Source organism: Myodes glareolus, chromosome 24 (assembly GCF_982192425.1).
Source record: "Myodes glareolus chromosome 24, mMyoGla1.1, whole genome shotgun sequence".
Lineage (NCBI taxonomy): Eukaryota > Metazoa > Chordata > Mammalia > Rodentia > Cricetidae > Myodes > Myodes glareolus.
Genome location: NC_142049.1, coordinates 28,834,951 through 28,859,748, shown reverse-complemented (window position 1 = coordinate 28,859,748; position 24,798 = coordinate 28,834,951). Strand labels below are relative to the sequence as shown.

The window sequence follows — 24,798 nt, the reverse complement described above, 5'->3', positions numbered from 1 at the left end:
TTATTGAGCTTGACATTTTTCTCTGTTCCCCTCCCTACCTCTTCCTTCCCCTTCAACCCTCTGTCATGGTCCCCATACTTCCAATTTACTCAGGAGAGCTTGTCTTTTTCTACTTCCCACATAGATTAGATCCATGTATCTTAGGGTCCTCATTGTTGTCTAGGTTCTCTGGGACTGTGATTTGTAGACTGGTTTTATTTGCTTTATATTTAAAAACCACTTATGCTCCAAAGGCTACAGAGAGACACCTTGTCTCCAAACACCAAAAAAATAAAATAATATAAAATAAAATAAAAAATAAAAACCCTTTATTCTAAACAAAATAAAAATTAATAAAAAAATAAAAACCATTTATGAGTGAGTACATATAATAATTGTCTTTCTTGGTCTTGGTTACCTCACACAAAATGATGTTTTCTAGCTCCATCTATTTGCCTACAAATTTCAAGATGTCGTTATTTTTTATGGCTGTGTACTGCATTTTCCTTATCCTTTCTTTGGTTGAGATGCAATTAGGTTGTTTCCAAGTTCTGGCTATGACAAACAATGCTGCTATGAACATAGTTGAGCACATGTCCTTGTGGTATGATTAAGCATCCCTTGGACATATACCCAAAAGTGGTATTGTTGGGTCTTGAGGAAGGTTGTTTCCTAATTTTCTAGAAATTGCCACACTGATATCCAACACGGCTGTACCAGTTTGCACTCCCATCAGCATAAATAAACTGTCATCAGTGTTTTTGATCTTGGCCATTCTTACAGGTGTAAGAATCTCAAAATTGTTTTGATTTGCATTTCTCTGATGACTAAGAATGTTGAGCATTTCCTTAAGTTCTTTTCAGCCATTCTAGATCCCTCTGTTGAGAGTTCTCTGTTTAGGTCTGTACTCCATTTTTTTTATTGGATTATTTGTTCTTTTGATGACCAATTTCTTGAGTTCTTTGTATATTTTGGAGCTTAGACCTCTGTCTGATGTGGGGTTAGTGAAGATCTTTTCCCATTCTGTAGGCTGCAATTTTGTCTATTGACCATGTCCTTTGCTTTACAGAAACTTCTCTATTTCAGGAGGTCCCATTTATTAATTGATTCTCTCAGTGTCTGTGCTACTGGAGTTATATTTAGGAAGCGATCTCCTGTGCCAATGTGTTCAAGTGTTCTTCCTACTTTCTCTTCTGTGAGGTCAGTGTAGTTGGTTTTATGTTAAGGTCTTTGATCCATCTGGACTTCAGTTTTGTGCCTGGTGATAGATATGGGTCTATTGTCATTCTTCTACATGTTGATATTCAGTTTTGCCAGCACCATTTGTTAAATATGTTTTCTTTTTTCCATTTTATATTTTTTGCATCTTTGTCAAAATCAGGTGTTCATAGGAGTGTATATTGATATTTGGGTCTTTGATTCAGTTTCACTGATCCTCCTGCCTGTTTTTATGCCAATACCCAGTTGTTTTCAGTACTGTAGCTCTGTAATAGAGTTTGAAGTCAGGGATTGTGATGCCTCCAGAAGTTCCTTTACTGTACAGCATTGTTTTGGCTATACTGGGTTTTTTGTTTTTCCATATGAAGTTGAATACTGTTCTTTCAAGGATGGTGAAGAATTTTGCTGGGCATGGCACTGAATCTGTAGATTGCTTTTGGTGAAATTGCCATTTTTACTATGTTAATTCTACCAATTCAACAACATGGGAGATTTTTCCATTTTCTGGTGTCTTCTTCAATTTCTTTCTTCAAATATTTAAAGTTCTTGTCATACAGGTCTTCCACTTGTTTGGTTAGAGTTACTCTTAGATATTGTATGCTATTTGTGGTTATTGTGAAGTAAGCCTGAGTCAGGACCTCTGCAGGTAGCAGTGCTGAGTCTGGGACCTCTGAGGGAGTAGGCCGGAACCAGAGACCTATGCAGGTCCGAGTGCAAAGGTTCTTTTAAAATAACTGGCAGGTCAAATCCATCAATATATAAAATGGAACGTAACACAAGTGAGGTTTGTCTCAAGGACAAACAAGGTTGGTTCAGTAGTCAAAAAATAATGTAATTCACTACATTAACATCTAGGGGGAAAAATCCATTCACCTAATTTCAATGAGTGTATTAAAAGCTATCTATTCACAATAAAACACCCACACTCATAAAGAAAAGAGTAGAAATTTAGCAAATTAGGGATGAAGGGGTAACTTCTTCAATCCAGAGAGAGCACTTACAGAACACCTATAACTACACCATCATTGATGGTAGAAACAGACACCTCTGTCTTTAAGAGTAGCAACAAAACAGGGATGCCCAGTCTCATCATTTCTAGTCACCATTTGGGAGGAGGTCCTAACCACTGCAATAGTGCACACCTAACATGACAACATACACAGAAAATGCTAAAAGATAACAACGTGACTAAAACTAAAGTGAGTCTTGGAAGAGCAAGACGCAAACTCAAAACTAATTGCTTATATACCAATAATGCCAAATACAAAATTCGAAATTTAAGATTTTTACTATTTTTATAACATGTATGTTTCTGTCTATAGGTATGTATATACGTGCATATAAGAAAAGGTGTCAGAGGAGGTCAGAGGCTACTGGAGCTGGAATTATAAGTGCCTGTGAGCCATTGAGTATGGGGGCTAGGAACTCAACTTAGATGGTCTGCTCTTTATCTCTGAGCCATCTTTCCAGGCCCAAAATTTTAAATTTTAAAATGTCACTTTATTTTGGCCTCAAAAACATAATACATGTAAAGACAAATTAATAACACATGTGCAAGACTAACATGGTGAACACTGAGAAATGCTAAAAGAAACTAAGGAAATCTAAAATAAACAGAGATGCTATGCTCATTTATCTGAATACTCAGTACTGTGATGACATAGAGTCTGCTCAAATTACCTACAGATTCAATATATTTGCAATCAAAATTCCAGCAAATATTTTTATAAAAACTAACATGGGCAGGGAGATGGTGATACACACCTTTAATCTCAGGAGGCAGAGGCAAGTGGAACTCCATGAGTCCAATGCCAGCCTGATCTACAGCGTTAGTTCCAAAACAGCCAGGGCTACACAAAGAAGCCCAGTGTGTATGTATGTGTCGGGAGGGAAGAACCATCCACTGACATGATGCCAAGCATACACCTTTAATCACAATATTTCTGTGAGTTCAAGATCAACAAAGGTGACAAAGGGAGAACTTGGCTCAGAAACAAAAAATGAAAACCACCACTGACAAGGCAATTCAAAACTGACAAAACAAAAGCTATGGTTTGAAAACAGAATGTTCCTCACAGGCACATGTTTTTTAACTATTGGCCCCCAGTTGGTGGTGCTGTTTTAGAAGATTCTGGAACATTTAAAAAGCAAGGTCTAACTGGAGGAAGTGGATATCTAGGGGTTGGGTTTTGAGGCTTATAGCCCCAGTTCCTGCCCCATCTCCTTCCTTATCTCTCCAGAAGTGAGCAAGTAGCCCCATACTCTTAGTCCCACAGCTAACGGTCATTCTGGCCACTACATCTTCCACACCACTGGACCACAAGCCATGAGCCAAAACAAATCTTTCCTCCCTGTCGCTTTTGCCAGATACTGGATCAGAGTTAAAAATAACACAACCACTAAAACAATTTTATGAATAATCAAAAATAAGAGGGCTAATTCTATCTGATTTTAAGACAATGTAATACAATGTGCTCTTGTAATTAAACACCCACCCACACAAACAAATCAGTTGAAACACATACACCTAATCTTCAACAGAGGTACCAGGGAAAGAAAAGTCTTAGCACAAATGATACTTGGACAAGCAGAGAGACAATAACATTAATTGCCATTTACAAACATTGACTCAAAATAAATTATAGTAAACACAGGGCAAAAATTCTAACTAGGGGCCAGTGAGATGGCTCATCAGGTAAAGGCTCTTTGCCATCAAGCCTGACAACACAAGTCCAGTAATGGGAATCAACAAGGTAGAAGGAAAAAACCAACTTTTGCAGGTTGTACAGTGTGTGTGTGTGTGTGTGTGTGTGTGTGTGTGTAATGAGAAATAAAAATTAAAAGGGTATATATTTCACAAACCTTAATTTTTCCCTAATTCTGCTAAAAGACATAGGTTTGTATACTAAAACAAGGTACCTTAAATGGACACTTGGCAAAGACGAAGTTAACCAAAATTGAAAACTGCTCTTTGAAAGAAATTACTAAAAATAAAATAAAAATTATCCATAATACAATGAAGACAATTCAAAAAGGCTTTTTATCTGAAACTGTTCAAGTTTCTTGTTTGAATTTGTTGCTTATTATGAAACAGGGTCTCACTATGTATCCCAAACTGGCCTTCAATTGGCAATCCATCTACCTCAGCATCCAGAGCATAGGATTACAGGTATGTGCCAAGCATAAACTATCATGAAAATACAAATATTTCTTAGATAAAAATACAAAGAAACCAATTTAAAATAGGTACAAGATTCATTTCACCAATAACGTGGATAATCAGTAAGTAAATAATAAATGTTAAATATTATTAGTCATTAAGGATATGCAAGGAGCAGTATAGCTTGATTTTTAAGGATTTAACATCAGAAGTTACCTTTTCAGAAAATGCCACAGACTAGTTTGCTATAAGAGTAAAAGTACCACAGGGAACCCTTGGCTGAATATAGTAGGCCCTATAACTCACATATTTGTAAAAGCAAGGCATTTTCAATTTATACTATGGACATAAGCCTTTAAGTTAACAACCTTGCTTTTTCCTGAAAAAAAAAAGCATTATGATTCTAACAATAATCTAACCTATAATAATAATCTACCAATAATCCAGATCTAGTATGCACATGCTGTGAGAATAAGGCATGAATATTCAATTTTAATTTATTTATTTCTCCTCCAAAACATTCTGGAGTCTCTCGCTGACTCATCAGTAGAAGGTGAATGCCAAAGTCTCTTCCTAACTAAAAAGTTTATAGCAATTGACAGTATAACTCAATGAATTCCCTACCTGAAATAAGAGATTTCAGAGTGCAATAGTGATAGTATCACTTACTCTAAAATATTCCATTTAGTTTTTTTTTTTAATGGAAAGGAAAACCATACACCATAACTTGGTATAGAATGTTGTTACTGAAGGATAGCTGTGAATGAAGGCGGTATAATCAAAACCCTGCACTTGATCTCTGGAGCTATCACACACTGGACTAACACAAGGCTTTGTAGGAAAGAGACTAGCAAAGGGGTCTGAGAGCCATTCTAAATGAACATCAAAAACACAAAAGCCATTCTAAATCTGAAAATACTAGAATAGTGTCCGGTAAGAAAAGAACACAAAAGGAAGAAATTCTAAAACCCTGGAGTTGTGAAGAAACAGGAGTCACTTAAGAGTCTAGGTGCCATGTAAAAGGATACTCTCAAGTACACAACTCCCAGAGGAACAAGGCCAAAAATGAAGATAGAAAAAAAGTATCATAGGAAATTGTATAATAAAGAAAAAGAGAAAATGGGAAAAATCACAGCTGTACAAGACAAGAGAGAATCATAAAATTGTAAGGATTCTTACAACCCTTTTCCAGCTATTAAAACAGACAAAAATAAAAAATAATTGCTGAAAGCAGCAAAATAGTTCCATACTATCAGCAAAGGAAATTATCACCTTATGAACACAGTACAGTCCCTCAAAACATGAAAAATTTAAAAATAAAATCCAGAAAAATCAGGAAATATATATCAAATAGGAAATACTTTTTCAACCCAAAACAATCACCTCAGAGAAGGTAAAAGTGATTGGACCAATACTCTAAACAGAACTGAGATAGTGCAAACAAGCATTAGAGGATATGAAAGTCACCATGAATTAGAAATCTAAAATTAGAAACAAAATATATAAAATACAGGGAGAAATCAAGGAGATAGTTGAATTCATAGCTGAAAGTTAGGAAGAAATACAAATCAGTTAAGAAATGCAGCACAAATAGCAAGATATAAAAGGGAGAATTGACTCAATAGAGTAAAAAGAGTTCACCACACATCTTATTAGACGCATGCATCCATATCTAGTGTCATTTCACTTGATTTCTGTAATTCTCCTACCGCTTCATAATAACTCACAAGCCAGAATACTTGAGACATTCATTCACATGAGCAAACGGTTTTCATTGTAAAGTGCCACATTTTACATACTTATGTATTACTTAACTGAACATGGCTGAAATTACATTATTTACCCTTTCTTTTCCTGTATCACTGGCAAAGTTTCTGAGTTTGTTTCCCTAACCTCACTCATCTATGAACCTATATGATTCTCTAATAGGAACACATATGCTGTGTTACAAAACTGTGTGTGAACATGTGAGTCAGTATAACACATAGTTTTAGCACCATCTACTGAAGAAAGAAGGGAGAGAAGAAGGAAGGGAGAAAGGGACAAAGAAAATAAGTAAATCTCACTGTAGCAATGAACACAACAGTGTCCAGTTGTGAGTTTCTAAATACCATTCTCCAAAACAGAAAGCCAAGGATTAAAAAGGATTCTAGGGTTGAGATGGAGAGCTAGACAACCTGGAGTTTCTTGTTAGAGAGTGTTCGGAAAGAATACACATTATGTCAGAAGGACACAGGAGAAAGGGAGGAGCTTTTCAGTGGTCAGACTAGAAACAATCTGAGCAACATGATCTACAACACCAGATTAACACCTATAAAATAACATGGGTATCTTTGAGTCTGCACTGATAATAATGAATCAAATGTAAGTGAATGAAAAGGAACACTCTTCATCACAGTTATCAACGAATAAATAAAAAGAAACTACAAAATCACCAATAGGTAAATATTTTCAGCGATAGATGATAAAATGAATGGATGAGAGTGTGAAGAGACACTGGAAATTAGCAGAGCCTCAATATATCTTCCTGAAGATATGTATCAATTATAAAGAGAAAACATGACCTCACAGAGAAGACAGCAGACCCCATCCTAATTAAGTGAACAGATAACATCAGTAATAGGACACTGACATTATATACTCCGGACTCAAAGCATACCCCCTAATGGAATACTGTTACTTCAGTGACTACAGCAAAAAGTGCCAAATCCCAAACACGAGGGAAGCATCAGTGAAATCTATACAGCAGGGCAATAGACAAAATAATGACAGAACTCCTTAAGAGCATCTTTAAGGACAAGGAAAGACTGAAGATAAGAGAATTAAGGAGACTAAAGAGACACAAGGATCCTAGAACAGAAAAGAGTTCTTAATAGGCAAATTGATAAAATTTAATAGTTTAATGGTACCATAACATGATTGTGTTCCTGGTTTCAATAGTTACACTATAAACTATGGTTTTAGAAGATGTCCAACATTAAAGGAAGCTTCATAACTTCTTTCACAGAAACATTCTACACTATTTTTTCAAGCTTTTATCCCCCCAACATAATTCCACAGTCAAATCGAAGTTGTCTATTACTGCGAAGAACTTTTAAAAAAATACATACATTAGTCCAATTTATACAAAGACTAAGTAAATTAAAATAATTCCTATGATAATTCAAAATGATCTATCAATGGCTCAGTACCCCTTTGTTCCAATTAACATCCAATATGTTACACTAGAAAGAATAAAATATATACACACAGAATGACTTTTGTGGGACAAAAATGAGTATTGCAAAGTACAATGCCATATACTACCTGGTAATATATATGTCATTTTAAAAGTCCAAGTTAAAAATACAGACTATAAATAATGACTAGGACAATGCTAAGATGTCTTACATTATTCACCTCATTTTAAATTTTTAATTAAAATATAATTACATCATTTCCCCCACTTCTCTTTTCTCCCTTCAACATCTCTCTCATTTCCCCTCTCTTTAACCCTTTCCAAGTATGTCCCTCTCCTCTCAAAGTCATGGTCTCTTTTTTAATTATTGTGCATAAATTATATACTTGTAAATATATAAAACATTTATCCCAATCATTTGTAAATTTGATATTTCACAATTTTTAGCCACTACTTAACATCAGTTTTAATAGCTGGAGCAATTTAGTTACTATGGGTAGTCATTTTTAATGCCTGGATCATTAAATAATCTCCTGCTTTGTTGGGGGGGGATGTCTTTATTGGAAAGGGTATTTTGTTTTCACTTTAGAAGGCAAAGCTGAAAATACAGCATCTGAAATTTTTCACTTTTATTTTCCAAAGCCAAACACTGAATATCTTGAAATTATTAAGTCAGGGTCTCCCACCTTAGGGCAGACACATCCTCAGAATTTTTTTTTCCCTAATAGGTAAGTCCTTTCACTTCCCTAACCACTTAGTTTCTTTGTTTCCATTCCTCTTTCAACACCCATTATAGGACAGAATTCCTAAGCCCGGTCATTACCAAGATCTGTTGCACCTCTACTAGTAAAGTTACACATTATGCTCTCTGACTACATCTGCTAGGGCATATCTGAAATCTCTTCCCTCTGTACTTCCTCTACCAGTTAACAGTCCATTCCTTCCACAATTGCCCAACATACAAACTTTATTATATACCCCATCACTGATTCCTTTACTCCTATTTCTATATTTCAAATTTGTTTCTTCAATCCTTTCCCTACTACTGTTATCCAAGTTACTGTGCCTTTTCCCAGTTTAAACCTCCCAATCATTCTCTCTGACCATCAAACTCAACCATTCCAAATGTTGAAACAAGTCTCCACAGTGTCACTCCCACACCCCATGCTGGGAATCAAACCCAGGGCTTTACACGTACTCTACTCGGATAGAGCTCTAGCTAGACCCATCCCATAAGTATTGTTCCTTTGACTGATTTCTTCCTTGGCTTAAGATGTTTCAAATTCATTGGATAAAGTACAAATACCTTAACAAAGCTGAAAAGATTTTTCATAATCTGGTCCCTATTTAGCCTTATCTTCCACTACGACTAGGTGCATGCGCACTTTTCCACTTCCTACAACTTCAGTTGTTGGAAGAAGGGAGCTTGTTGGTTCCCGGCTGTCTGGCTAGCTTAGACCAAAATAACCACACAGAAACTGTATTAATGAAATCACCACTTGGCCCATTAGCTTCTTATTGGCTAGCTCGAACATATTAATTTAACCCACTTCTATTAGTCTGTTTATCACCACGAGGCCGTGGCCTACCAGCAAAGTTTCAGCACGTCTATCTCCAGCAGCGGCTCCATGGCATCTCTCTGACTCTGCCCTTCTTTCTCCCAGTATATAGCCTAGCTTTCCCCACCTAGTCCTGTTCTTCCCTGCCATAGACTCAAAACAGTTCTCTATTCATTAATCAATAAAAGCAACACAAAAACAAAAGGACCTCCCACATCATTTTCCCTTTCTGTTCAAACAAAAAGGAACTTTTTTTTAACTTTAACTTTAACATAGTAAGATTACATATAACAAAACAGTTATCAAGCAAGAATTACAGTTACAACACTTATATCTACTTTATCTTTTATCATATCTAAGCAAAACTATCTATTCTTCAACTCCATCAAAGACTCCAGAAGGATATAATATTAGCTAAGTAAACAATAAGTCCATTGTTAAGCAACTTACAAAACTCTAGAATTGACTGAGACATCTCGCTACCCAAGGTTCTTCTGTACCACTGGGACATCCAATCTTCAGCCCACAGGCCCATAGTCCATGGAGCAGGAAATTTCAAAGACAGTTCCACCTATATTAGCAATTTGTCAGTCACTTTCTTCTGTGTTCTGCAGAATGTCTAGCAGACTCTTCCATAAAGCAGGAACCCCAAAGGATAGTCTGACTTTTAGGCAAGTTAAGAAGTCTTTTCTGCGGGTGCCACATATCCAGTTCATCAAGCAGTCCAGGCAAGAGCAGTCTCCTGCCCAAATGACTAACCAACTCCATAAGGAGCCTCTTCAATGCCCATCATCCTCTTGAAGTAGCTTGGTGCTGCCAGGAGCACTGCTCAGTCATATGGTGCTCTCAAGTTTCTTTAAAGCAATCTGAACTGTTATCCTTCACACACACGTAGTCAACTCTATTCTCCCTCTTTACGAGTCTAAGTCCCATTCACATTTTTTGTTTTGTTTTTCTTGAAGGATGGTATATCTTTATTTAAAAGATTCATAATGGGTTGAGGCCCTATGAAATTTCTCCCTTCCATATTAAGTATGTCTATTGGTTTTGTACTTCTTTGGATCTTGTTTAGGTAGCCATGTTGTTAAGGTATCATGGGTATAGCTTCCCTGTCGTGTCTTGGAGACACGCAGCAGACTTCCTGGTTCTCTGGCTCTTACAAACTTTCTGCCCACTCTTCCTAGATGTTCCCTGAGCCTTGGGTGCAGGGGCTGTGTTGAAGAGCTATCAATTAGGCTTGAATTCAGATACCAATTCGTTGGAGCTAAATACTCCTGGCTTTTGAAACTGGCTTAATTGTTCCTTCTATGTGTTTCCAAAATATTTCACACTGTATGCCTTCAACACATCAAAACCAAGCAACCAGCCAAAGCAGAATACAAACACATGTTATCTCCAACATTCTCAGCTAACTATAAAAGCCAAGCCTTGCTCACATACATTCCCTAGCACTTCAATGAAACAAATAAATAAGGCACAGAAAACTAAAGTAAAACTACCAAAGTAACAGAATGATTAGCAAAATAATTCTAACTCTGATTCCTAACTCAAGAGCAAATATTCTTTGCACCATACATTGTGGCACTTAATTTTACTTCCATAAAAAATTTATGTTAATTAGGTATACAGTATGTGACAAAATTAATAAAGATTTAGATGTAATCTCATTTTATAATTTGGTAAGAAAATTATAAAGCAACAATATCAAGATTACACATTGATATTCATTAATTACATATTTTAATCACAAGAATCAGATTGTTTAAAAGCAAAAAATTTAGGCTATCATTTATTCTGATATGGCAAAGTTATAAAACTAAACACGAGTTAGTAATTCACTTAAAAGAACAGATTCTACAAAATTAAAACATAACAAACATGAGTACTAATTTTCATATGAAACAACATTGAATCATTTTGATTACATATTAAAAGCATATGGCTAACTACCATGTTCAAATTATTATAAAACACACTTATTGAGCATATAGAGACATACGAAATAGGATCCTCCTCCCAGGAAGCTCAAATACAATTTGGAAAACAAGGACAAACCCCTGAAGAATTAAGTAGAAGAATCAGGAGCAAAGAGTCATGCATTACTTGAAACTCTTAACATTTCATCAAAGGGCTGGAGAGTAAGCTTTAGTGATAGCAATAGCCTGGGTATAGACAGGCCTCTGGATTTGATGGTGGAGAGGGGAACTTTTTCTCCCAAGTTCTGGGAATAGAAAGACAAACTACAATCTACCACCTGAGGAACCAATGTAAGTTAGACATTTCTTAGTTTGACAAGTTGAAAGGATCCTAGAACAATGTAACTTCGATGACATTATCTACTGTCCAGTTCTCCATTTCTTTATACTCATATTTACTTAAAGGGATGGAAGGGAGGTGGAGCTGAGGAGAGGGCTCAGCACTGGCTGTTCTTCCAGAGGCCATAGTTCAATCTGCAGTACTCAGAACACAGTGGCTCATAACTGTCTGTAATTCCAGTTCTAGGGGTTCCAAAGTCCTCTTCTGGCCTCTGTGAGCATCACTCAAAGTTATACAAAGATATTCATGCAGGCAAAACATTTGTACATACAAAATACTTTTTTAATAAAAAAATAAACACAAAATCATGTTATAACAAACTCTAGAATAGCAGCAAGAAAAATCCTAAGATCAGTCCAGACTATCTTATTGTTCTATAAAATAAGAAATGATCCAAAAATTATGAGAACATGTCAAAACAAGCAATGAGTGAAACCAAATAGTTACCATTAACCAAAATTTATAGAGAATAACCTATGTGATTTAAAAAGGAACCTATGAATTCATATTGATACCAATGAAACAGGTGAGAAAGAAAATCCTTTCACAACAGAATGGAGTACCCACTAAACAGCGTAAAACAAGTCAGAGAAAAACCCTGTCTGTCATCACTGTGTGTGTACCTGACTCAAGCAAAAATCACCAAGGAACGCCAAAACCATTACCTGAACATTTTTGGGTACACTGAAACAGATGCTTCAACAACAACAAAGGACACCCTTCATAACAGAAAACCCTGGCAGGCAAAACTTTCACTGAGCAATCACAGTAAACAGCACAATCATCATCAGGCTGACATTCAATTACCTTCAGATGTGATGAAGCACATGTCATCACTTAACACGAAACTGTGCCAGAAGGACATTACCTGAATGTAATTACGAAGAAGCAAACGAAGAAATTTTAAATGATCAACAACCCTACCAAAATAAAAGCCCTACATTCTTTAAAACTATTAATGTTTAGAAAGACCAAAAATGGTGGAAGAACTTTCAGATTTAAACAATGCAAAAGCAATAACAACTAAATGCAACACATAACATCAGAATAAAAAATGCTATTAAAATTTTTACTGGCACAGCTGGAGACTATTTGAATATGATCTGTGTCAAATAATAATATCAACATTCAATTTCTTACACCTACCAGAGAATGATTATGGAAGAATATGTTTCAGTTACTAAGAGGTACTAGATGAAGTACTTAGGAGAAAAGAATCACAATGTGCGTAACTTAATCTCAAACAATTCAATCATATAAATAATGGAAAAGGGAGCAAATGGGAGGAAGGGGGGAGGGAGGGAGGGAGAGAAAAAGGAGAGCTATACAGCAGGTTTATGGCATCACAGTACAGTGTATGTTAACAGAACATATATTTCTTAAGTGCTTTCCTGGTTAGCAATGTACACACACATTCATGCAGCATTTCCAGCCATTATTATACAGGCACCTGTATGTTTGGTCTTAGCTGTGTTTCTGATCTTAATCAAATAAACATGCATCCTGTGGCATTCTCCAGAAGATGTAATCAGGGAGCTTCAAACTGTAAATAAAGCAATAATGTTTCTAGGATCTGTGGTCGCTCTGTAAACACAGAGAGTGACAAAAAAAGGAAGTGATAAAGCAAACGTGGCAGATGTTGACACCTGGCCAGTCTAGATGATAGATCACTTTATTACTCCTGTACTTTTTCAAAGCTGGAATTTTTTCCAAAATTATTTTTTAAGTCTCTGTCAAAACTAAAATTTTACATTTTAGAAAATTAAGTCATATCTGAAAAGAAAATAACTACTAGTTTCTTTGCTCCCTTTCATAATTCATGTGATCAAATTAAATCTACCATCATTAACAAAAAGGTCTTCAGTATCAAAACAAACTATATACTAAAGTAGTACCCAATTTGCAAAAGCCCACCTCTAAATCAACTCTTTATCATATGGAATAATTTTCACTATTACAAATGATGGGTAGGTTCCTAGTGTTAGCCACAAGTTTCAAATTTTTCCTTAGCAATACAGTAAACTTGTAGTGTGTTTCTTGAATACTGTGTTAAACTGGAACCTTTCTGAAATAATAGGTAAAATTAGCTGGATAAACTGAAAGGAGAGAATGGAAGCAGGGATAATTTGGTTGAGCAAGGAACAATAAGATTATTCATTTCAAAACAGAAATACATACACCCTTTAGTAAGCAGGGCTACCACGCTGACTATGAGAAGGCAAACCAACTCTCAGGAAATGCCACTGGTCCTCAAGAGCTCTCAGATTCCTCCCTTTATAATGATGATGAAACTATGCTAATACTTACAGAAAATGCATGTTAGGGTTTATGATCTAGAAAGTAAAATTTTAAAAATATGAATTGAGAAAATGGGGTGTCAGTTATTTCAGTTGATTAGAGGAACCAACTTCAACATTTCCTCAGAATTCACTCCTTATCAACAGGACGGTAGATACAGACCATAGGTGAGCTGGTCTCTGATCTAGCAGGAGAATGGGATCAGTCACAATACCCTAAAATGAGATTTATTTTACAAACAATATATGTACCTTAGAGCTTTGGAAGGCATACAAGAACAGAGAGAAAAACTCATCAAGAGAGAGTAAAGCTGGAACCTTGGACAAGATAACATTTGAACTAGGACTTAAAGGGTAAGTAGTTCAGTAAGTCTATGAGCAAGGGAACGTTTCAATCACGGGAGAAAACATGAACAAAAATACAAAATCACTCATTCCAATACTCCATATCTTCAAGTGCAGACAGTGTACTGTGAATGACTGACAAGATCTCGTTGCCTTTGTGGAATTCATATTCAGATAATGGGGAAAAGACCACAAATATAGCAAAAACTGAACAAATCAGGCTACACAGAAGTGTCTTAAAGGAAATAATCCATGTGTGAGTGTCCTGGTTAATTGGGGTGGGGGGGTCAATATGACACTAGCTTGTTATCTATAAAGAACCTCAACTGAGAAAATGTCTCCATCAGATTGTCCTATGGGCAAATCTGTAAAGTATTTGCTTGATTAATGGTTAACATAAGAGGGCCCAGCCCACTGTTCACTGACACCCCTAAACAGGTGGTCCAATACTGTGTAAGAAAGCAGGTTGCACAAGCCACGAACAGCAAGTCAGTAAGCAGCACTCCTCCACGGCTTCTGCTTCAGTTCCTGCCTCCAGGTTCCTGTCATGAGTTCCAAGCACTTGAGGGTTGGAAGCTGGAGGATCAGGAATTCAAGATCATCCTGAGCTACATAGCAAGTTCTTGACCACCCTAGGCTTGTCTCAAAAAAGAGAGAGTAGGTGTGAAGGTGGGAGAACTCACAGGAGGTTACTGAAGTAAATTACATAAAAGACAATGATAACTAAGAACAAAGAAGCAATAGAGACTAAAAGATGTGCTGAAGATGAATTGTTCAGAACAGGACTTGTGGATGAATTAGATTTGAGAATGAAGCAAGAATATTTTATTTCTGGCTTGAATGAAGTCATGTACTAAGGTGAGAACAGCCAGTAGAAACACAAGATTGTAGAAGGAAGAAAGAAAAGAATAGTGGAGAGGAAAAATCTAGCTCCATTCTTGCCATACTATGTTTGAGATTCCAAATGGAAATTTAAGTAGACAGCAAGCTCATAATTCTTATCTAGAAAGTTAAAAAAGTAGGAGTCATCACCTTGAAAACACAGGGCTATTTCAATAAAGAGCACACAGCTGGTCTAAGCTAAGGCAGAGAAACCAAAGGTTAATGGCTGACAGTCTGGAAAGATCAAAATGGAACAATCTTATGAGGTGAAGCCATTGCTAACTGCAGACACAGTAGCAAATATCAACACTACAGGAAAAATGACAGCATGCTATGCAACCAGTCATTCTACTATGACATACACGCACATTTTACTAAATATCTCCACAACTCTATGGAATCAATGTTATAACCAGTATTTTAAACAATGAGCCAGCCTCACACAGACAGAGGACTTCTCAAAGAACACAGGCACAGTTGTTGTTTTCACGGAACAGTCGGACTTTAGAGGGCTCTCTCTTAATCCTGTCTTACAGCCCTCTACGTATCTTTCATGTGCCTTCAAAGTTTTTGTTTCTGTTTTTTGGTTTTAAATGAACTGGTATGTAGGGTTGAAAATGGTTCAGTTGTTAAACGCACTTACAGCTCTTGCAAAGGATCTGTTCTTGTTTCCAATATCTACATAGTGGCCCACAACCATCCTTAACACCAATTCCAGACGATCTGACAACCTCTGAGGATACAAGGTACATGTGGTATACATATATATGCAGGCAAAATACACATAAAAGAAATTAAAAAAAAGAACTGAAATATTGGTCTGAATTTTAGAAATACAATTCTAACCTTAAATAATAGATAAACTTCTAAGAGTAAAGACCAAAGGTGAGAAAGGCAGATTCAGCGTTATACAATGACAGAGCATCTTGTGTTTTTTATCATCAGTTTAACAGTTATCTTACCAGGTCAAATAGAAAGTAGCTCTTTGCTCCAAGAGTCAGAAGTTGGATCTCAAACAAATCCAAGCCATACTGCATATGCATGCTGCCAGTGACAAGAACAACAAGGAGAAAAAGGACCAGCTCACAGAACAAAAACTCATCATCCATTACTGAAAACATTTCTCAAAGCATAAAACTTTTGTGAATTTTTTTTTATTTCTGCATAGAAAATAAAACTAACATTAATCCAAAACAGTCATTAAAAGATGTGCCTTGAAGGGCTGGTCATGAATGATACACTGGGTTTGAGCTTCAGTCATATAAGAAAAAATAAGCCTTGATATTTGTTAGAAATGTGATTAATGTCTGATTTTTACCTATGTTAGAAAATGTACTCTGGTTTCTGCACCACCAAGTTCTAACCAATGTAAGTAAATTATCTAATACTCTACAATACTGTATAAATATGATATGCCATCTCACACACAGTCTAGTGATTTAAACTTAGATGTGATTTCACCTTCAGTCATTATTAAGACACTCAATATTAAAATTAAATGTGATATTTATCAACTAGATCCAGTTAAAACAAATATTGCTAAAAGTTTGTAAATTAATATAAAAGTATTTATTAAAGCAGCACAGATCCTATGCTATAAGACTTTCAAATTAACCGATGAGCTTATACTATTTAATCATAATAAACTGGACAGAGGGTGTGCTTATCTTATGGTACACGGATAAAGTAAACGCAGATGAAGTCATTTGGCTTCACAGACAAGGCAAAATGAAGTATGAAAAACCCTGAGATTACTTACTAATAAAAAGCTATTTCAAGCATATTTATTCCAGGTAGGTGAACAATTTTTTCTTCTAAATTCAAATATTAAAGACCATGTCTTGTACTCTCATAACTAATATAAGACATAATTCACTGAAGATATTCAAATCTAATTCTAAAACAACTGAAGTAGAGACTAGAATCAAGTCACAATCACTAAAAACTCTAAAGTAAAACAGCCAATGAAAACATTTTATATATGATCTGAGAGTAAACTGGCACTGAACTATTTTTCCAAAATGCACACATGAGCACTCTCCTACACCAAGTCCTTGTGTCACAAACACTAAGCATTCTCACACTGACATATATGAACAATCTTCCTAGGAAAAGACACATGAAAGGAAGGAAAGAGGAAAACAAGGTAACATGCTTTTGTGTATCAAGACTCAAGCAGTGAGCTATGAACTCATCTCATTTAAAGTCTAACGCCATAGGACAGGTGGTACAATTCCACTTTATTGATGCTAGTTCATTAGTTTTGTCAGTAGTAAAGTTGGCATGAAAATCAAGATCTGACTAAAAAAATCAAAGAGCCTTCCTTCAAGGCTTGCAAATCAGAATCTTTGCACGAGTTTATCTATCTTAAAAATTCATTCAATTTCCCTATTTACTCTTCTTTAACTACTTAAACTGGAGAAGCCATCCACTTCTCAATTTACGAATAACACATTTATGAATATTTTTAATCTTGTAAAAAAGCAACAGTGGTCATTTTCAATACACAAAGCAGTATTCTCATTGCTCCTTCACTGACAAAAAGTTTACACTATACTTTGTAACATTCCTATGAACCATGAGTTTATCTTTAAAGGGGGAGTAAGATATGATAAGACAGAATGTTAGAAATTTAAATACCTCAGAAAATCCATGATTTTCATCACTGTATGTTACAATGAATTTGTCTTCTTACCAGACTAAAAGATGCAAGAGGAAAACTGATGGTTTTCCAAGTAGATTGACAAGCATGCTACTTCCCAAAAACAAATTTGATTGTGGACCCCTCCTAAATCAGAACACTATGTACTAAGATTTAACTTAACAAACATCACCTTCAAATACAAAGTTACAGTGAAAAAAATACAGAAAAATTGCATTTCCAATTACATTTACAAAAAAAATATCTTTGTCACATATACCTGCTGCAGAAACATAAAAACTACATAGAGAATTAAATTACTCTGAAGGCATAATTCCCCATGCTAACGTTACAATCATTTTTAAGCCTCAGCTCTTCCCTCCTTTGATCTCCCTCCAATTTTTCAATTTAATATCTTACTAGAAGAATAAAGAGCAAGTTTACCTTCATGAAAGACTATGACTTTATGGCTAACAACAGTACGGATGGAAGGCGACAGGTAGGTACGGTTGTCTTTGAAGAGGTCACTGTTCTTCACAAGCACTGACAGTTTTAGTACACACATATTTTTCACAACACTCTTACAACAAGAATTATTAATCTAGAGTCTGCAAGCACAAAAACAGCCAGTTTCCACCATTTTAACATTATTTAACTCTCAACCTTTGCAACAATGCGTACTGAGAATTAAAAGTAATTCAAGTTCAATAAATTCACAACACAAAATAATTGTACTATCTTATACGACATACAGATATGTTTCAGTAAACACTCCATTTGTATAGCATTACATTTACTACCATTTAAATCATCTTTGGGGAAACTTGTCTTCCTAAAAGCTGCCATTTACAAGCAAAGTAATAAAGTCAGAGCTCTGACAATACAAAAATAAAACAAAAACAAGACAAAAGTGGATATACAAGTGTCACAAATAGCCTAATAGTTGCTTCATCCTCATTTTCTAAATCTACATTTAAAAAAAATGTCATTTTTGTATGTTTGGGAAAAAAAACTACTTTGTTTACCTTTTCCACAGACTGTTCAAGCACTGCCAAGGTAACACAGATTTTAAAACTGACAACTAGACTACTTAGCAGTTGCCAAAACAACGCAGCTGGATTCTTAAAGGGAAAGTACTCTTGTGTAATATACACCTAATTACTGCTTTAGAGAACCTCACTGTCACACAGTAATGGATGATACAAGACATAAAGGGGACACAGCGCGTTACAAAGTTGAAAACTGTTATACAATATTAGTTTTAAAATACGTATACCGTTGTCAACACGTCGCAGCGGGTCTTCTAATTGCAGTTGCTGGAATCCCAATTTCCATAGTAAACTAGCGTTAACGCAATGTTGTATTCTATCTACACACGGTTCCCTACTGGATCATGACAGGAGGCTAGGAACCTATTTAAGGTCTGAGCAAGAATTTGATAGTTACACTTTCTCGGGGAGAGGGAGGAAATGCTAATTCAGAAATGCTCACCTTCCCCAAACTTGTCTGCGTTATCACCTATCTCTAATCCTCAACTGTCCAAAAACAGATGATATCGAACCCAAAGGCAAAGTTTCCATCTCACCACGCGCCCCCTGCGCGGCAGATCTACTCGACCGCAGCGAGCAGGGAGCGGGTCCCTTCTGCAGCCCCTACTTCCCGAGACCTTGCCCCGCACCCGCAGGTGCTGGGAGCCCGGCCGCCGCCCGGGCCAGCCCGACACACACCCTGCCACGGACATCCCACGGCGGAGTTCAGCCCCCTACCTTCCGCCCCAGCGAACCAACCTTTCCCCGAAGCAGAAGTGGGGGAACTTCAAGTGCGAGCACAGGGCCGGACACCCCCCACCCCACCCCGCACCGGAGGTCTAGCGCGCCGGAGGACCCCGCGGTTCGCGAAGCTACAGAAATGGACCGAGCGGCTCCGCGGCCCCCTGGGAACTCCGTCAACTTTCAGGGAGGAGCGGTGCGACGCGGCGGGGGCCCCCCGAGGTGGCGCGCTCGGGGAGGCGGCCCACGACGGTCTCACCCCCCCTTCACGGCCCCCAGCCGCCGCCGCGCCCGCAGCCCCCGGGCCCGCCCCGGGGCACCCCGCCCCCACTGCGCGCCGCCGCGCCCCTCTGTTTTCCCGAGGGCCCCGCCGCCCCGCGCCCAGCCTCGCCCCGGTGCCCGGAGCCCCGCGGGCGCCCCTCCTCGGCCGCGCCGTCCCCCCCTCACCCAGCGCACCCCCACCTCAGCGCGGTCCGACCCCCTTCCCAGCCGCCGCCACATCCCCGCAGCCCGCGGCCCCTCACCGGGTCTCCGCTACAGCCGGCGGGCACGCACAAGCCGCAGCCCCGGCCCGGCCCGCCACAGCACTCCGCGCCGCCCGGAGCCGCCTCCTTCAGCCCGGGACTCGCCGGGACATCCGCGCACGGATCCCCACACCGGGGCTATTTTTAGGAGTCAGGCCTCGGCCAGACCGGAACTCGTTCTTCGCGGCGCGCGTGCGCACTGCGAGGACGCCTTGGTGTCCCTCCGCCGGCCTTGCCTCTCCCTTCCTCTCGGCTTCCTCTCTTTCTTCTCTCTCTCGAGGTCCCCTTTTAGGGCCGATTTCTCCTCTCGGTGGGTCCTGAAGGGTTTGACATGGGCGAGACAAGGGGACAGGTCAAGAGAGTCACGCCGTGCGAACAGCTATCGCTGTTTCACAAGGGCATGAGGGGCGGACTATGTTTTTCCGGGTGGGTGTGGAGACAGATCACCCGGCACAGGAAGGAGATGACGGCGGCTTGGCGCCGGGGCTGCAGACTGGAGCGCTCTTCCCTCTGAAGGACCGTGTTCTCCTGGAAGGGATACCGGTCACTTGATGAGGGCCTGGGCGTGGCTCGGCCGGCGGCGTCGCGCCCCCACTGCCTCCTGGTCTAGCCCGGGCTCCGGTGTCGCGGTGCGTGACTGGTCCCCGCGCTTGGTCCACGGCCACAGCCGAGTCCGGTCACCGCGGGACGACCCAGACGCTCCGAGCCGAGGCCAGGTCCTTGCCCTCGTGCGTGCTGGGCCTGCCCAGACGTCGGCTCTCCACGCCCTCACTGTGGTCAGGGCCACATCTGTGTCCGAGCCTGGACAGCGGCCGGGTCACCCCCGCTGGGCCCCGTCCCTGGCCACTCCTTTCCAGCAGGGGCTTGGAAAGCAAAAGACACCTGGAGAATGAAGCAACCTGCCTATCTGGGCTGTTGTTAATAGTATAGCTTCAGCGCTAAGCTGTATCTCACTTAATCCTCACATCCCCTTAAAGTGCGAGAACCACTCTGAGCAAGCAGGGCCACACAGCGTCAGAGAAGGGCAATGAAGACTTGAACTCCTAACCACTGGGCGAACGGATTTTTCTAAGGGAAAAAGATGTCATTGAGACAGTGGTTGCGTTTTGTTAGGTCACTGATTTTGTCCAGAGAGGTCTTCTAGAAGTGAATCTCTGCTGGTCCTCATCGCAAAAGTCTCTACCCCTGTAGAGACTCCTAGCGTTGGATTGCTTGTGTCCAAACCCAGAGGTGCCCATGCGATGCCCGCAGACCCAACCATATATTTTCATTCGAAGATGAGCGATTCAATACTGTATTCGGTATTTTAAAACAAGTCACTGGGGTGGGTGAACAGACGTACAGAGGAACTGGGAAGTTACAAAGGAAACTGGAGGCTCGCTGGCTTCCTCCCTCAAGGACAACAAGGCAATGTGCTGGGGCGAGTCTAACACAAAGGCACTACAGAGATACCAGATACCAGACACTGGAAAATAAGCGCAGAGCCTCTCTTCAGTGATCAAGGGAGTTTGGTGGAGGGGGTGGTGGTGGCAGGGAACCGTTATCTTCCCCTCTGGCCTGGCAGACCCTTTGAAGGAAAAAGGCCTGAGCCCAGACTGCAGGGAGTATTTTAAAACACCCTGAATCTGGTGGAAACCAGCAAGGTATGTGGAAACGCGTGTGTTTTAACCTGCCAGAAGCCGCTGCCGCAGCTGTGTTAACACCTCTCCTTCAGGAAAGCAGGACTGTTTGACGACTTCCTTCAAAACCAAGGGTGAAGGTCGGTGAGGAACGACTCCTCCTCAGCAGCTTTTCACCCAGGGAGAGAAGGAAGGGCAATGAGGACAAGTGTTTTCAAAACGTTCTTGACTCTCAAAGCTCCCCCCAGCTCTGCCCTCCGTGTCCAATGCTCCTGGGACACACAAGACTCAACCCAGACTGCCCACCCACCACCTAATGTCCCCGCTTTTGGTCACCCTAGAAGCCAGGCGGAGAACTTGGCTAGAAGTGCAGCCAAGACCAAAATGTTTGCATGGTTCTAGAGAGAGCCCTTCTTCTCAGCGACTCCTGCCTCACAATGCCATTGCCTAAGAATTGGGAGCGTTAAGAGGATAAAGGGTGATAGAGAAAAGAATGCAGCTATTGTAAAATATGCTAGCAGAGCACACTCAACTGTTCAAGCAGGTATATGAAGGAAGGCGGGGAAGCCTCTACAGATCTCAGAAACCTGTGCCTGAAGTCCAGTAGCCAGCAACGGCCAGCAGGCCAGCACTTAGCTTGGCGTGGACCATATGCCCAGCACTTCTGTGTACTGCTTACTCAAAGGGAACTCCTGAGGAGCAGCACTTGGTCCCCTTACTCTGTCTGGCCTTCTTAAAGCCGCAGTGACCAGGCTGCAGGGGCCCAGCATTGCACTGGGCAATGGGCTTGAAGAGGAGGACAGCCCTTCTTCCTTCGAAGAGGCTGCCAGGCTAGAGCAATGATCCAGCTTAAGACACAATCCAACTTCTCAGTCACCTTGAGAGGGACTTCCTCCTGCAACAGAGCAAAGAGTATCTACAGAAGAAAGATCACTGAGGAAGGCTTCTTACAGGGGACCATACCCATAGAGAATCTAGATAAATAAAAGGGTCCTCTAGCTAGCTCTTAATATGAAGGCAAAACAAACAAACAAACAAAAAACCAGGATCCCTGGTCACCTGGTCAGAGTCTTTCTGTCTGTCACCTAACTGTCACCACTCAGGAAACCTAATGGCTGCTTTGTGCACACCAGCCTGTTTTCCCATCAGAAGAGTAAACCACTTTGTATCTGGTAAGTCCCTGTACGATGGCCCTCTTCTAAGATAGCGCATCAGTGAAAGTGCAGGCTGTTCTTTATGCTGTCTGTCTCCTCCCATCTAGAGGGTGCACCCTATAAAGAGAAAAAAAAAAGCTGATTTACTTCATATACCCACAGTGCTTGGCATGGAGTACAACTAAATAAATCCTTGCACTATGTTTAGGAGCCTTTCAGCTGACAGAGTGTTCTCCTGGGACGGGGAGAGGGGGAGCTTGAACATGCCACAAGACAGGATCCATGGCTCACTTGGCACACCCTCCAGATGGAGGGCCACCAAGTAGTGGCACATGAGGCCGGAACTGTGGTTGGTAGTGAGGTAATGCAGAACCTGAACATACCGTCTATTTGCCTCTTACAATGATGCCAGTGGGGAGCTACCAACAGACATTAAGCGGGTAGAGAGCTTGGTCTGTTTGGTATATTGGGGAGCAAGAGAGAGAAGCTGCCCCAACTGATCAGAGGAGACCAAAGAGAACTGGCCATGAAATGCAAAAGGGTACTGGACCCTAGACTCGATTCTTGTACTAAAAAAGAGATCTAGGTGGAAAAGTGGTGAAATTTAACTAAGGTCTGTGTCAGTATTAACCTCCTAGTTTTTATCATCATATCTTTATTTTAAATAAAGTGGCATTCAAAGAAGAATTTATTAAATTTGCTATACCCGTTTTGAAAGGTTTTGTCAGTCTAAAATTATTTTAACACAACATAATTTTGGAATAACAAGATAATATTTTAGTATTTTATAGGTTACCAGTTCCCCAGTTATAACCTTTGGAGTTAATAGAACTGACATGCGGGTTATATGAAGTATTTTTATGATAAAATATAGTTGTAAATCTACTTCAGTTTGAGCAATATTAAAACCACTGGTAAATGTTTATAAGTATTTTGGGAAAAATATAGGAAATTGTTTTAAAATGCTTCTGATTACAACACCAATCAGTGGAGTTTCATGTCTGCCATGTACTTGTTCCTAAACTTCAGAACCTGACACGTCCACACGCAGAATTTCTAGCATTGCCTGATGCATCCTTTTGAAGCATTAGAAGTGCTGTTTTTACTTTTCTTCATTTAATATCGCATGGGCTTTTATTCTTCTATGACTGATGATGAAAAGGATGAATGCAGGCTCTCAGAAAAGGGGATAAAAGATCGTTCCTTGGCTCAGTTAATATTCTTCCACGTGAAAGTTGGCATAAAGATCCAATAAACTTGAAAAAGCACAAAAACTGGAATCTCTGACAGCTGGGTGTTTTACACTATCGAACTTCAAATGAGTCTTTCAATTCCTATTATATGTTGTCATCTTGCTATAGTGTAGTTTTTTCCTTCTGTGCAGAGTTTATTCACGTTCTGCAGTGCTCTCCAACATCCAGCAATAGATTCATGTGTCAATTACAGTCATCTCAAACTTTGAGTTTATTATCTTTTCACATTCTGCATCCTTCCAGAGAGGGCCTGCATTTCACATAGACACCTACACATCCCACCCACATCAGCGGCTTGCGTCTGAAACTCGCATGACTGCGCTCTGCCATGGCACTCCTGCCACAGACGTTTCCCCCGAAGGCTGGCACTGTCCTTTGGTCCCACCTCAGTAATTTCCTTCACCGCGCATTCCAGCATAACGAACCTTGGCTGTGTCTACTAGGATGTCCACTTAGACCCATTCTGGGTCTAGATGGCCTCCTAAGATCTCATCCAGAGAAAATGGTAGATTCTCTCTAGGGCCCATTTGCAAATTATCCGCAAACTTCAATTCACAGTCTAGCAGGAATTTATGCTTGTAAGAGTTTTAAGGTGTTGAGATCCGAAACAAATTTGGGAGTCACCAAAAATGGAAAGCAAAAAATTTGGGATCAAATAGTCCTTTGCTTACTGCCAACTTTTTCTAGGTGTGTTACATTGGATAAACTGCTCAGCTTCTCAACCTAAATTTCCCCATGTAGAAGGCAATAGGAATCCTTACTTGAGGTCATTTTGAGGATTGAGTGGTCTGTGTAAATTGCTTAACGAAGCTTCACATTCATACCCCAACAGCAAGTCTCCATGTGGTTGCTCGCTGATAGATTTTGTGGTCTTCTCCAAAGACCCTGTTCTATGCACTGAAAG

At 39.6% G+C, this 24,798-nt stretch overlaps 1 protein-coding gene across 5 annotated transcripts in view; it reads right to left on the bottom strand.

The window, feature by feature from the left end:
- The window catches only part of Mef2a (myocyte enhancer factor 2A), a 121,840-nt gene extending 101,843 nt beyond the window's left edge, over window positions 1–19,997 (bottom strand). For all 5 annotated transcript variants that reach the window (XM_085682651.2, XM_085682648.2, XM_085682650.2 and 2 more), the window contains exon 1: window positions 19,869–19,997. The gene's annotated coding sequence lies outside the window, so the exon portion shown is untranslated. The remainder of the gene's footprint in view (window positions 1–19,868) is intronic.
- Between the last annotated feature and the right edge of the window lie 4,801 nt (window positions 19,998–24,798).